The sequence below is a fragment of the Perognathus longimembris genome, chromosome 3 (assembly GCF_023159225.1).
Source record: "Perognathus longimembris pacificus isolate PPM17 chromosome 3, ASM2315922v1, whole genome shotgun sequence".
Taxonomy (NCBI): domain Eukaryota; kingdom Metazoa; phylum Chordata; class Mammalia; order Rodentia; family Heteromyidae; genus Perognathus; species Perognathus longimembris.
The window spans coordinates 86,710,967-86,720,840 of NC_063163.1; the positions used below are offsets into that span (position 1 = coordinate 86,710,967).

Below are 9,874 nucleotides of genomic sequence, written 5' to 3' on the forward strand. Positions count from 1 at the left end.
CGGAGAATCGGGGTGCTCAGCCCCAAGCCCGGCTCCCCACTCTCCCAGCGCGTCACGCGCCCCCCCCCTCCCCCCCAGCGCCAGACCCGGTGGTTTCCGCCGCGGAACCCCAGGAGCCCCTGATTGGCAGGCCCCGCCTCCTGGTAGGGGCCCTGTGATTGGCCAATCGGGCAGCCCACCTTGGACCAGTGCTCCCTGATTGGTGGGCTGTGCCCCAGCTCCCGGGTTCGAGGCGCCGGCTTGGCCCACCAGCTGTGTGGCTAGCGTGCCTCCCCGTGCGGTGGACGTGGCTGCGATTGCCCCCTGGAAGAGGCCGGCCGGTGTCGCAGTCATGATTGCCCACCTGGAGTGACCCGCAGAACCTGAGTGTGCTGGCGGCCCGGGGCAGGGGGCCGCGGGGCCCCGCCTACTCCCCTCTCCGGCTGCAGGTGGGTGCGCGGCGCCCTCCGCCGGCGACTGCGCCACGCTGCACAGGTGAGCGGCCCTGACCACATGAGCGAGCCGCGGCTCCTTCCAGGAGGGGGCGCGCGTGTGTGCGTGTGGCTAGTGTGTATGCACATGCAAGTATGTGTGCACGCGTGCGCGGCCCAATGTATGAGCATATGTAAGGCCTAGAGTGTGCATGTGAGAGGCCTCCTCGATCTCAGCTGGGCCCTTTCTGTGCACTTTGGAGGGACTGGGCACAAGAAGTGGGTGCTGTTTCCTCACCAAGCAGCGTCTCCCACTTCATCCTGATCAGCCACTGGGGTGGGGGTGGGGGCGCCTCACTACTGTCAGGACAGTTGGCAGAATGCCCTGCCCAAGCCAGGCCAGCAGGAGCAGCAGTCTCCTGTCCTCCTGACTGATGATCTCAGCGTGTGTGTGTGTGTGTTAAGCTCATAGCTAATGGAATCCTGTCAGCAGCAGCATTGGGGAGGGGTGGGAACAAGTTTCTTCAGAGGGTCCGTCCAGTCTTCTTGTCCCTGACTCCACTCTGAAGACTTCCAGTTTTCAAGTTCTCAGCAAAGGTGAAGTAAACCTCACTTTTGTGGAGGAAATTGCCAACCCCCAAGTTCCTTAAATGCCCGGTCAGTTTCAGCAGGTGCAAAGCAAGGTCTAGCCACCAGAGGGCAGCAAGGACTGCAGTGAAAACGCGAAGAAGACCGGCAAGCGTGGGGAGGATGACCCAGGTTGTTGGGCAGGCACTCTATTCACATGGTAGACAACCTCACCCATATTCAGGGCCGGGCTCCACCCCTTCCCATACACTAGACACATTTACAACAACTCCCATTCTTTTCCTTGTAACATGTTTATTGACAGGCAATTACACTCCTACCTGAGTTTGTTGAAGTTTAGGAAGAGGTTAAGATCAGATTCAAGGCCACTGCCAAGGACCCAGGGACAGCTGGCACTGCACTGAGCTGGGATGTGTTGGGAGGGTGGATGGTGGAGGCAGGTGGTTGCCTGGCCTGGGCAAATGTATTGCAGCTAGAAAAGCTTCCCTTGGGTTCTGCAGGGATGGAGGACTGAGTAGCCAGACCAGTTGCCAAGGTAACTGGGTTCAATCGTGGAGGACCTGCCTGGCTACCAGGCTGCAGGGAGAGGGGGCAGGAAAGGAGTCCTGCTGCAGCTAAACTCTGCTTTCTCAGTGTGGCCAGGAAGGAGCCATGACTGTTGGGGGAAGCAGAGCTCAGACTATCTCTTGGAAGCACCTTGGGTTGGCTGGACAGAAGGGTATCAGGATCAGAGTCGTCAGGCACAAGGTTCTCTACAACTCCAAAGCAAAGGAAGCCAAAATTGAATGGGTTCACAGTCCCACAAAAAGAGGGCATTTTGGGGGGCTTTGGAGTGAGAGGAAGAGCACTTACCTTTGCAGCAAGCCCCAAACTGCTTCTTCCTTCAGGGTGGGCCTTGGCTCCAGAGGGAGGCTACCCTGTCACAGACAGGAGGCCTGGGGGACCTCACTTAGGAGGCTCAGGTTTACCATGCATGCCCAGAAGAGGACTCATGTCTGTCTCAAAATCCTTAGCTCTGTCTCCACTTTCCTCATTGGAGAACCTGGGCTATGATGTCCTCACAGAGCAGGCCTGCTCAAAGCTGAAGGGAGGAAATGTACAAAGTGAGTCTTACCAGCCCTGCTGGGCCTAGGCAGAACAGCTGCCACTGGCGGCAGCCTGCTCACCCACTCACCCTGCCTAGCCAAGAGGCTGGCAGAACCCCAGCACCAACCAGCTTGGAGTGTGTTTGATTTGGACCCAGCTCCTGTGGTGATGGTGGGCCTGATTCTGTAGCTAAAAATACTCAGGAGCCCCGCCAGTTGCTCAGAGCTTCCTCAGAGAGTCAGGCTAGCCACACCAGGCCGGGCAAGCTGAGGAGATGGTCCCCTGTCCCCGAGGCCTGTTCCCTCACCTCCATGATGTTCTGAGGACTTGAGTCACTGTCCTATTTCCCAGGAATTCCTAGAGAGTTTTAGGAGGGCAAGGAAGTCTCTTTCTTTTTGGTGGAAGTACTGGGGTTTGAAGCGAAAGTTTTGCAGTTGCTCAGTAGCTGCTTGATTCACACCTCCAGCCACTCTGCTCTGGTGATTATTTTTGAGATGAGGGGGCATGTCTCACAAACTTTTTGCCCAGCCTGGCTTCAAATGTCAACCCTCCATATCTCAGCCCCCCAAGCAGGATTATAGGCATGGACCACTGGCACCTGGATTGATTCTTTAGGCTGCCTTAGGACTGTCAGGTGGCCTCTACAGGGCGAATCAATTTTGGGTCACACAGAAGACTATGCCTCTGGGAGGCCAACAAGGAAACTGAGCCCAGTGGAGAAGCAGGGACTGGTCTACTTCAGCCTTTCAGGAAAAAGTCCCATCAGCCCAGGTTAGGATGGAGAGGCTGGCAAGCATACTAAGTGCCCCAAATGTATTGCATTCTGAGGCCACAGAAAGCAATTACAGAGCCATCCAATGTTAAGGCATTGATGGAGGTGGGAGATAAAGACCCCAGCCTGAACCTTTACTCACAAAGCTTTTCCCTAAGGGCCCAGTAAATGCAGATGGCCAAGTATGGGGTGCCTGGGAGTATAGGCCTGTCCTGTGGACCCCAGGGAGAGAGGCTGGGAAGGGAGAAACTCAGGCCTCAGCAGTTATCAGCTCTTTCAGGGGGGTTGGGGGGAACAGGACAGAATCCCAGCTACACTCGGGGATTGTATGAATCCTGGAATTTCAGACCAGCCTTGGCAACAAGGCATGAAACCCTGGCCTCCAATTACTGAAAATAAAATTTAAAAACAGCTCAAAAGGTTGTTCACCTTCCTCCTCCCAGCTGAGAGGAATTTGCCAGAAGGCACGGGAGAGAGCACTGGGTTGAGGTGTCTGAAGTGCTGGGGAGCATTCTCTAGCCGTCCAGTCCTGTGGTTTTCTGGAGGGTCTAAAAGGTCACAGTCCCTGCAGGGCTCCAAGGGAAGGGACCGGAAGGGGCGGGGCACCGGAGTCCCAGGCCAACTACCTTCCAGCCCTTCCGCTGGCGTGGCCCTGGCGCAGCAGGCCGGGAGCAGCCCCGCCCTAGGTCGGTGGGGACTGGTGGGCGGAGCTCCCTTCGGCCCGGGAAGTCTGCGGGAGACCGCCCGGCTCCTCCAGGTGCTAGAAGGGTGCGGGGAGTGGAGAGAAAGCCGACAAAAGCCCAAATGGGGCCCCAGGGAGAGGGAGGAACAGTGTCAGTTGGTACCGGATACTTACACTTTACCCTTCCCCAAACGGACGGCTGTGGCTCTCCAGGGCGCACCCGGTGTCTCACATCATCAGAAGCTACCTGGGAGGAGGTAAAGACCTTCCACCTAAGGACTCTAACCCGAGGGAAGCGGAGCCCCGAGGCGGATCCAGGATATGCAAAGAGGTCACCATTCTAAAAAGGGGCAGTGGATCTAACTGCTTGAATTCTCAAGCCTGGCTCCTCCTCTCCCCTCTCCCGTGGGAATCAGTGCTCAAGGCTGGGGCGCAGAGGGTGCGCTAAATCCAAATCAGCTCTAGGGGCCTCATGGTGCCTGGCTGGCCCTTCTTGGAGGGAGCCAATAGCACCGCGCTGGTTCCTTCCAACCAGACAGTTCTTGAGCAGTGGTGCCAGTAGACAGCTGGCACAGGAGGGCGCTCAAAATATCCCAGACAGCTGGGGCAAGGGGGGTGCCATCGGCCCAGGCTCGGGGCTGGAAGACACCTGGAACCTCATTCCAGCTCTGCTGATGGTGGCCTGATGACCTTGGGTGAGTCACCTCTTGAGTCCCTGGGCAGACAACCCCAAATCATGACCCCTACATGGAGAAATAGCCTTCTACAACATGCCCGACTCAAGCTACACTGGAGGAAAAAAACGAGCTGGCCGCCTTCCCAAGGAAAGTCAGTCGTCTTTCCCCTTTGGCTAGAAGCTCGGCCACATGCTTTGGGAGGTGGGCTGGTGGAGGAGCCGCCCAGGAGACAGCCAGCCACCACCCCAAGCCACTCCCAGCCACCACCCAGAGTCCCAAAGGAGGCCAACTAGTCAGAAGCCAGCTCTGGAGGACGGCCCCCTAATCGCATGTAATCCTCCCACCACTCCACTGAGACGGGGCCAGCCCAGAGATCGCTGGCCGGGAGACACTGCCCAAGGTCGCCAGCACCGGCACATTCCAATCCTTGGCTGACAGGCCGAAAGCCTCACACAGATAAGCAGCCAGGTGCTTCTAGCAAAGTCTCTGGGGGCCTCCCACAGCTCGGCCGTTTAGGGTGGGTGTGAGGAGGGAGGGGAAGCCGAGGCCTAGCTAAGGTAGGCACCTGGGCCCAAAGACTCCTCAAGTAACCCACCACAAACTGGAGCGGCACAGCGGCCTGGGGGCAGAGATCTGGGGGGCAGAGATCAAGGGTCAGGCCGCCTGGGTGGCGTGCAGCTGCCTCCTGGATGCCAGAGGTAGGGTGAGCTACAGAGAGGCCAGCTCACTCACTCGGCAAGAATGAGGGCCGCTCTCCTTATGAAGACAGCTGCCAGGTACCAGGCAAGCCCGGCAACTCCCCAGGTGCTGCCTAGCCCAGAGGATCTGGAAGCCGGGCGTCACCTGGGGGCTTAGGAGAGAATGCCGAGTTCTTAGACCCCATCTCCTGAGTCAGATTTTGGGACTGGGAGTCACCATCCAGCCGCCATTCCCAAGCCTGCTCCGATTTCACAGTCACAGATCCGCCCCCCCCCCCCCAGAGGTGAGGAAACGAGTTCAGAGGCAAGGCAAAACAGGCAAGGTCACAACTGGTACACAGCCATGGCCAGGTTTCACATCCAGGTTCGCCTGATTCTAGAAGCTAGGCTACTTATTTTGGGGGGAGCCAGGAGGAAACCGAGGGAACCCTAGGAAGGGGTAGGGGAAGTCAAGGAAACCTCTCTTTTCTTTTCCCAGGAGAGATGGCCCAGCCCTCAGGTCCTCCAGTTCCTTCTCCCCAGGCAGCTCGCCCGTCCCCCGGCCCCACTGGGGGCCTGCAGGCCCAAGCACAGCCCCGAGGCCCTCCCCCCACCGCGAAGCTCGCCACTTGGAAGGACTGGCTAGTGCCTGGTCTAGTAAAGCTGCTAAATTCGGCAGAGAATTCCACGCCCCAAATGCCTGACATCAGAGGCTGACAGGCTGGGCGGGCTGGCCCCAGCGGGCCCCGCATTTCACACGCGGCCCTTGGCCGTGGGGGAGGGGCTGCAGAACCAGCCGGGCCAGTTGGGGGATTCCGACCCCGCCCCCCAGTCACTGGCCCGGCCGGGGAGGGAAAGGACTCTCCCCTACCTTACTCAGAGGGTTGTCGGTTCCAGCTGTCCATTCCAGGGGCACCAGAGTTGTCCCTTCTCAGGCCAGGGACCTGGAAAAAAAGAGTTCAGAACTGTCAGGGGAGCCCGCACTTGGTGGGTCGGGCCATGATCTGGCCAAATGCGCGCGGGCTGGGCCTCCGGGACCAAAAGGGAGGCTCACCCGTGCCACCCTCCCGCCCCGGCGGCCCTCGCTCGCTCGCGCACGGAAGGGGGTGGGGGCCGGGGGTTCTGCCGCGGCCCCGAGCGGCGGGAGGCCGTTCATCTGCATTTCCAAAGGCCGGCCCCGCCCGCACCCCCTCCCCCAGATCTGGGAGGCCCAGATCTGAGGCTTCACCGAGCCCCAGCGCCCCGGGATCCCGGGGAGGGGGGAAGCCCGACTTTCCCAGGCCCTCAGCCCGCCGAGCTGGGGTGGAGGGTGTGCCCCGGGCGGCCGAACGGGGCATCCGAGGACACGGAGTCCAAACGGGACAAAAGGGGAGACCCGCCCCTGTACCAAAGGGTGCCGGGGCCTGGCCCCGGTGGGCGGTCTGGGGTCAGGGCTGGGCCGCCGGGGGCTTCCGCCGCCCCTCCGCCTTTACCCCTGGCTCCCGCGCCCGGGGAGGCGGTGGCCGGCGATCGAGGCCTCCGCGTGCCCGCGTGGGCCTCGGAGCCCCGGGGTCCCGCCACCCCCACCCGGGGGGCCCCCACTCTGGGGCTGCGCCCCGGGGCGAGCGCGGGAGTGGCCGCGCGCGACGCCCCCGAGGTCCCTGAACCCCGAAACGGCCCCGGAGACCCGGCCCTGGGCGGGAGGGCCGCGCCCTGCGGGCTCCGGGGCCTTGGGCTCCCCGACGCCACCGGGGAAGGAAGGGAGAAGGGAGGGAGACGGCCGCCATTAGCCACCGCGGCCCCGGCCGGGCCACCGGCCACCGGCCACCGGCCCCAGCGCACGGCTCTGGTCGAACCCCGAAAGGCACGAGCGGGGCTTGGGGCGGGCGGAGCGCGCGGAGCCGCGGCGGGCAGCGCCGGGCGCGGGCGGGAGAGACGCTGCGTCATGGTGCCAACATGGACGCCGGCTCTTTGTCCTTCTTTTCCGCTTTGGTGGCGCAGGCGCACCCCGGAGCCCCGAAAACGGATTTCTGAGTGTCAAACGTCCGCCATCAGAAGGAAAGCGAGCCCTAGGCCGGGTGGGAAGGCTTCCTCGCCTTCTGGTTCCCTCCGATCTCCAAAACACTTGGCAATGTCTGGTCCCCACCGAGGCGCAGCCCTGGGGGGCGCCGGGGGCGCAGGCGGGGCGGCCGGGGAGCCCCTCGTCCTCCGCCCGCCTCTGGGGGTCTGGAGAGCCCAGTTCGGCCCCCGCCTCGCCCTTCCCCGCTCCGATGCCAAACGCACAGCTCCAGAAGCCGAATCCCTTCGGCTCCAACAGTCTTCGGCCTGCTTGGAGGAGGATTTCCTCGAAGGGGCAAAAATCACTTTTTGTTCTTTTTGTTTCCCCCTCTTTCTTCTCCTTCTTTCTCAATTTTTTTTTTCTTTTTTACTTACCCGCTCAGCCCGGTGCCTTGGAGTCTTAGAAGATGAAGCTGGGCGGTGATTTTTGGAGATGTTAGCAAAAAAATTTTTTTGATTGTTTAGTTGGGGAAGTTTAGGGTCATGGTATTGTCTCTCTTTTTTTTTTTTTTTTCTGTTGATGTTACCTTTCTGTAAGTTACACTCTCGGGGCATTTTTCTGCTCCTTCCACGTCTGCAAACTTTCCAGAGGTGGTAAAAAGGCGGCTTCGCTGAGGGCTGTTTACCGCTCTGGATGTGGCAGTGGTGTGACCGTCATTAAGAGACAAAAGGCGAAAACACACAGTCAAATCAAAGGCAAAAAAGGCTCACCAGCCACCCAACCACCATAGAAAAACAGCGTCGAGCTAAGGTTGGTGTTTGGCTCCAACCAGCTAGGACTTGTTTTCCAGTTCTAGTTTCCTGTGACGGCTTTAGTCTTTACACAAAGAGAAGGTCTTCCTTTCATCGCCCCCCCCCACCACCACCACCACCAAGACGAGAAAAACAGATCTGTTTTTCTTCAAATAGATCGATTTTCAAGGAACATGTACAAATTACTGGGAAGAAAGCTGACTAGCATTAATTGCTGTAGGCATTCTCAAAAGCTCGAGGCTAAGACCTTAGCTTTATAAAAGCAAAGCGTCTGAAAAGCATTGCAACCTGACTTATTAGACAAGAGAAACAAAACGACATACATGCACATGAAGGTTCGGAAAATTAAGGACATCTCAGCCAACATTAACATGAAAACTGAACTGTAGAAGGACAAAATGGACTGGGTACTTACAATATAAAAAGGTTTTAAAAAAACTTAAAAGAGTAACAACTGCTCACAATTTTTTTTGTTGCTGCCATTTCACTTAATCCTAAAACTATACATTTAAAACATTACCTTGTTAAAAAGAGAGGAGTTAATAAGATGGCCAGGTTTAAGTGTTTAATAGAGGAAACTACATTTAAAAATTTATTGTTCAGTCAAGAGAATACAGACTTAAGACAGCTCGAAGCTCCCCACCCAACCACCCAAGAAAAAAAAGAGGAAAAAAATTAAATATGTCGTTTACTTAGGATTTTTTTGGAATTCAAAACTGTTAACTGCTGACATGAATGGTGTGCTATGACCTAGTTATACAAGACAAAGATGGATTCCAAGTCATAAGGAAAAATCCAGATCTTTTTAAAAGGTCTTCTTCAATTCTTCCAACTGTGAGTCCTTTAAGCCTGTTGACAAATGTTAAACAACACACTCAGGCGTCCTGAAACTGGCTGGTGGAGTCAAAGGAAAAAACGTTCCCCATTTGCAACAAAGGAAAAACCCACTTGGCCATTTAATTCCATTGCAGAAAAATGGCTTCCCTCATCTCTTGGCCTCTCCTTGGTGTCTGATGAAGGATGGTTTGAGATCAGCGTCTAATAACTCAAGCCCGATAGAAGCCGCGCTCTGATTGGCTGCCGCGCCCTGCCAATTACCTACCCAAGGCCAAACTCCAGACCCCGAAAAGAGCCCCAATTTGAAACACACCACCTCCAGGCCCCACCGAGGTGGCTCTTCCCCCTCGGCCGCCCGACCGGGAGAGGCGGACCGGGCCGCCAGCGCGCCCTCGGGAAGCCCGGGAGCCTCGGAGTCGAGCTCACAAAATGGAAGCCGCGCGCCGATTGGCCGCCGCCACTCCCGGACCTTTAATAAAGAAAGGGGGAAGGAAAAGACACATGCAAAAGAGTGGGGGGGGGGGGACTCTCTCCTCTCTCTCTCTCTCTCACCTCCCCTCTCTCGCTCGCTTGCTGGTGGCTGGATGGAACGGAGGGGGGGGGGCGACGAGGAAAGAAGCATGTGTTCACGACAATTACGAGGCGCTCCCCTCCAAAAATAAAAACAGAAAAAAAGAAAAGAAAGCCGGCCAGCCAGCGCGTATCTCTCGGCCCAGGCCCGGCCGCTTCCTCCCCGGACGGTGGTTAAATCCTGGTTCCTCCGCCCCGGCTCGGCGCCCGGGGCTGGGGGGCGGGGAGGGGGTCGCCGGGGCCGGGAAGGACGCCGGAGCCCAGACGCCTCGATGGCAGCTCGCCTCGGGTCGACGTCCGCTCTGCTCCCCCCCCCGCCCCCCCCAGTCTCCAAACACACCCTCGCGGCCCCCGCTGAAGCCGAGCCCGGGCCCCCGCCCCGCGCCCCGCGCCTCCACGCGCCCACCTCCGGTCTTGGCAGTTTGCAAACAGTTCGGAAGGCCCGAGGCGCACGCCGCGGCGGCGGCCCGGGCTCCCTCCGAGGGCCACCGGCCACGGGGAGGTAGAGCCCGGGGAGCCCCCCGCCCCCGCCGGCCGAGCCCCCCACCCCAGCCAGTCCCGGCAGAATAAATAAATTAAGAGGCCTTCCCCCGGGGAGGGGGGCGCAGTGTGGGAGCGCGCGAGCGAGGGGTGGGGGCCGCCGGGGCCCGGGGCTTCGGAGGCGCAGCTGCCGCCGCCGGGGAAAGCGACGAGGAAGGCGAGGGGAGGAGGAGGAGGAGGAGGAGGAGGAGGAGGAGGAGGAGGAGGAAGAGGAGGAGGGTGAGCGCTCGGGTCGGGCTCCTTAG

The 9,874-nt window shown here is 59.1% G+C and overlaps 1 long non-coding RNA gene across 4 annotated transcripts; it reads right to left on the reverse strand.

Annotated features, from left to right (window-relative positions):
- Window positions 1-4: 4 nt before the first annotated feature.
- LOC125349155 lies at window positions 5-9,774 on the reverse strand. 4 transcript variants are annotated; one of them, XR_007210465.1, is made up of 3 exons: window positions 8,785-9,774; window positions 7,457-7,559; window positions 5-5,836 (listed from the first exon to the last, which is right to left on the reverse strand). It is a non-coding gene; the product is annotated as an uncharacterized LOC125349155 (long non-coding RNA). The 4 variants fall into 4 exon arrangements; XR_007210464.1 differs by lacking the exon at window positions 8,785-9,774 and adding an exon at window positions 8,631-8,686 and having other exon boundaries at window positions 7,305-7,559; XR_007210467.1 differs by lacking the exon at window positions 8,785-9,774 and having other exon boundaries at window positions 5-3,785; window positions 5,764-5,836; window positions 7,457-7,720.
- Window positions 9,775-9,874: the final 100 nt, after the last annotated feature.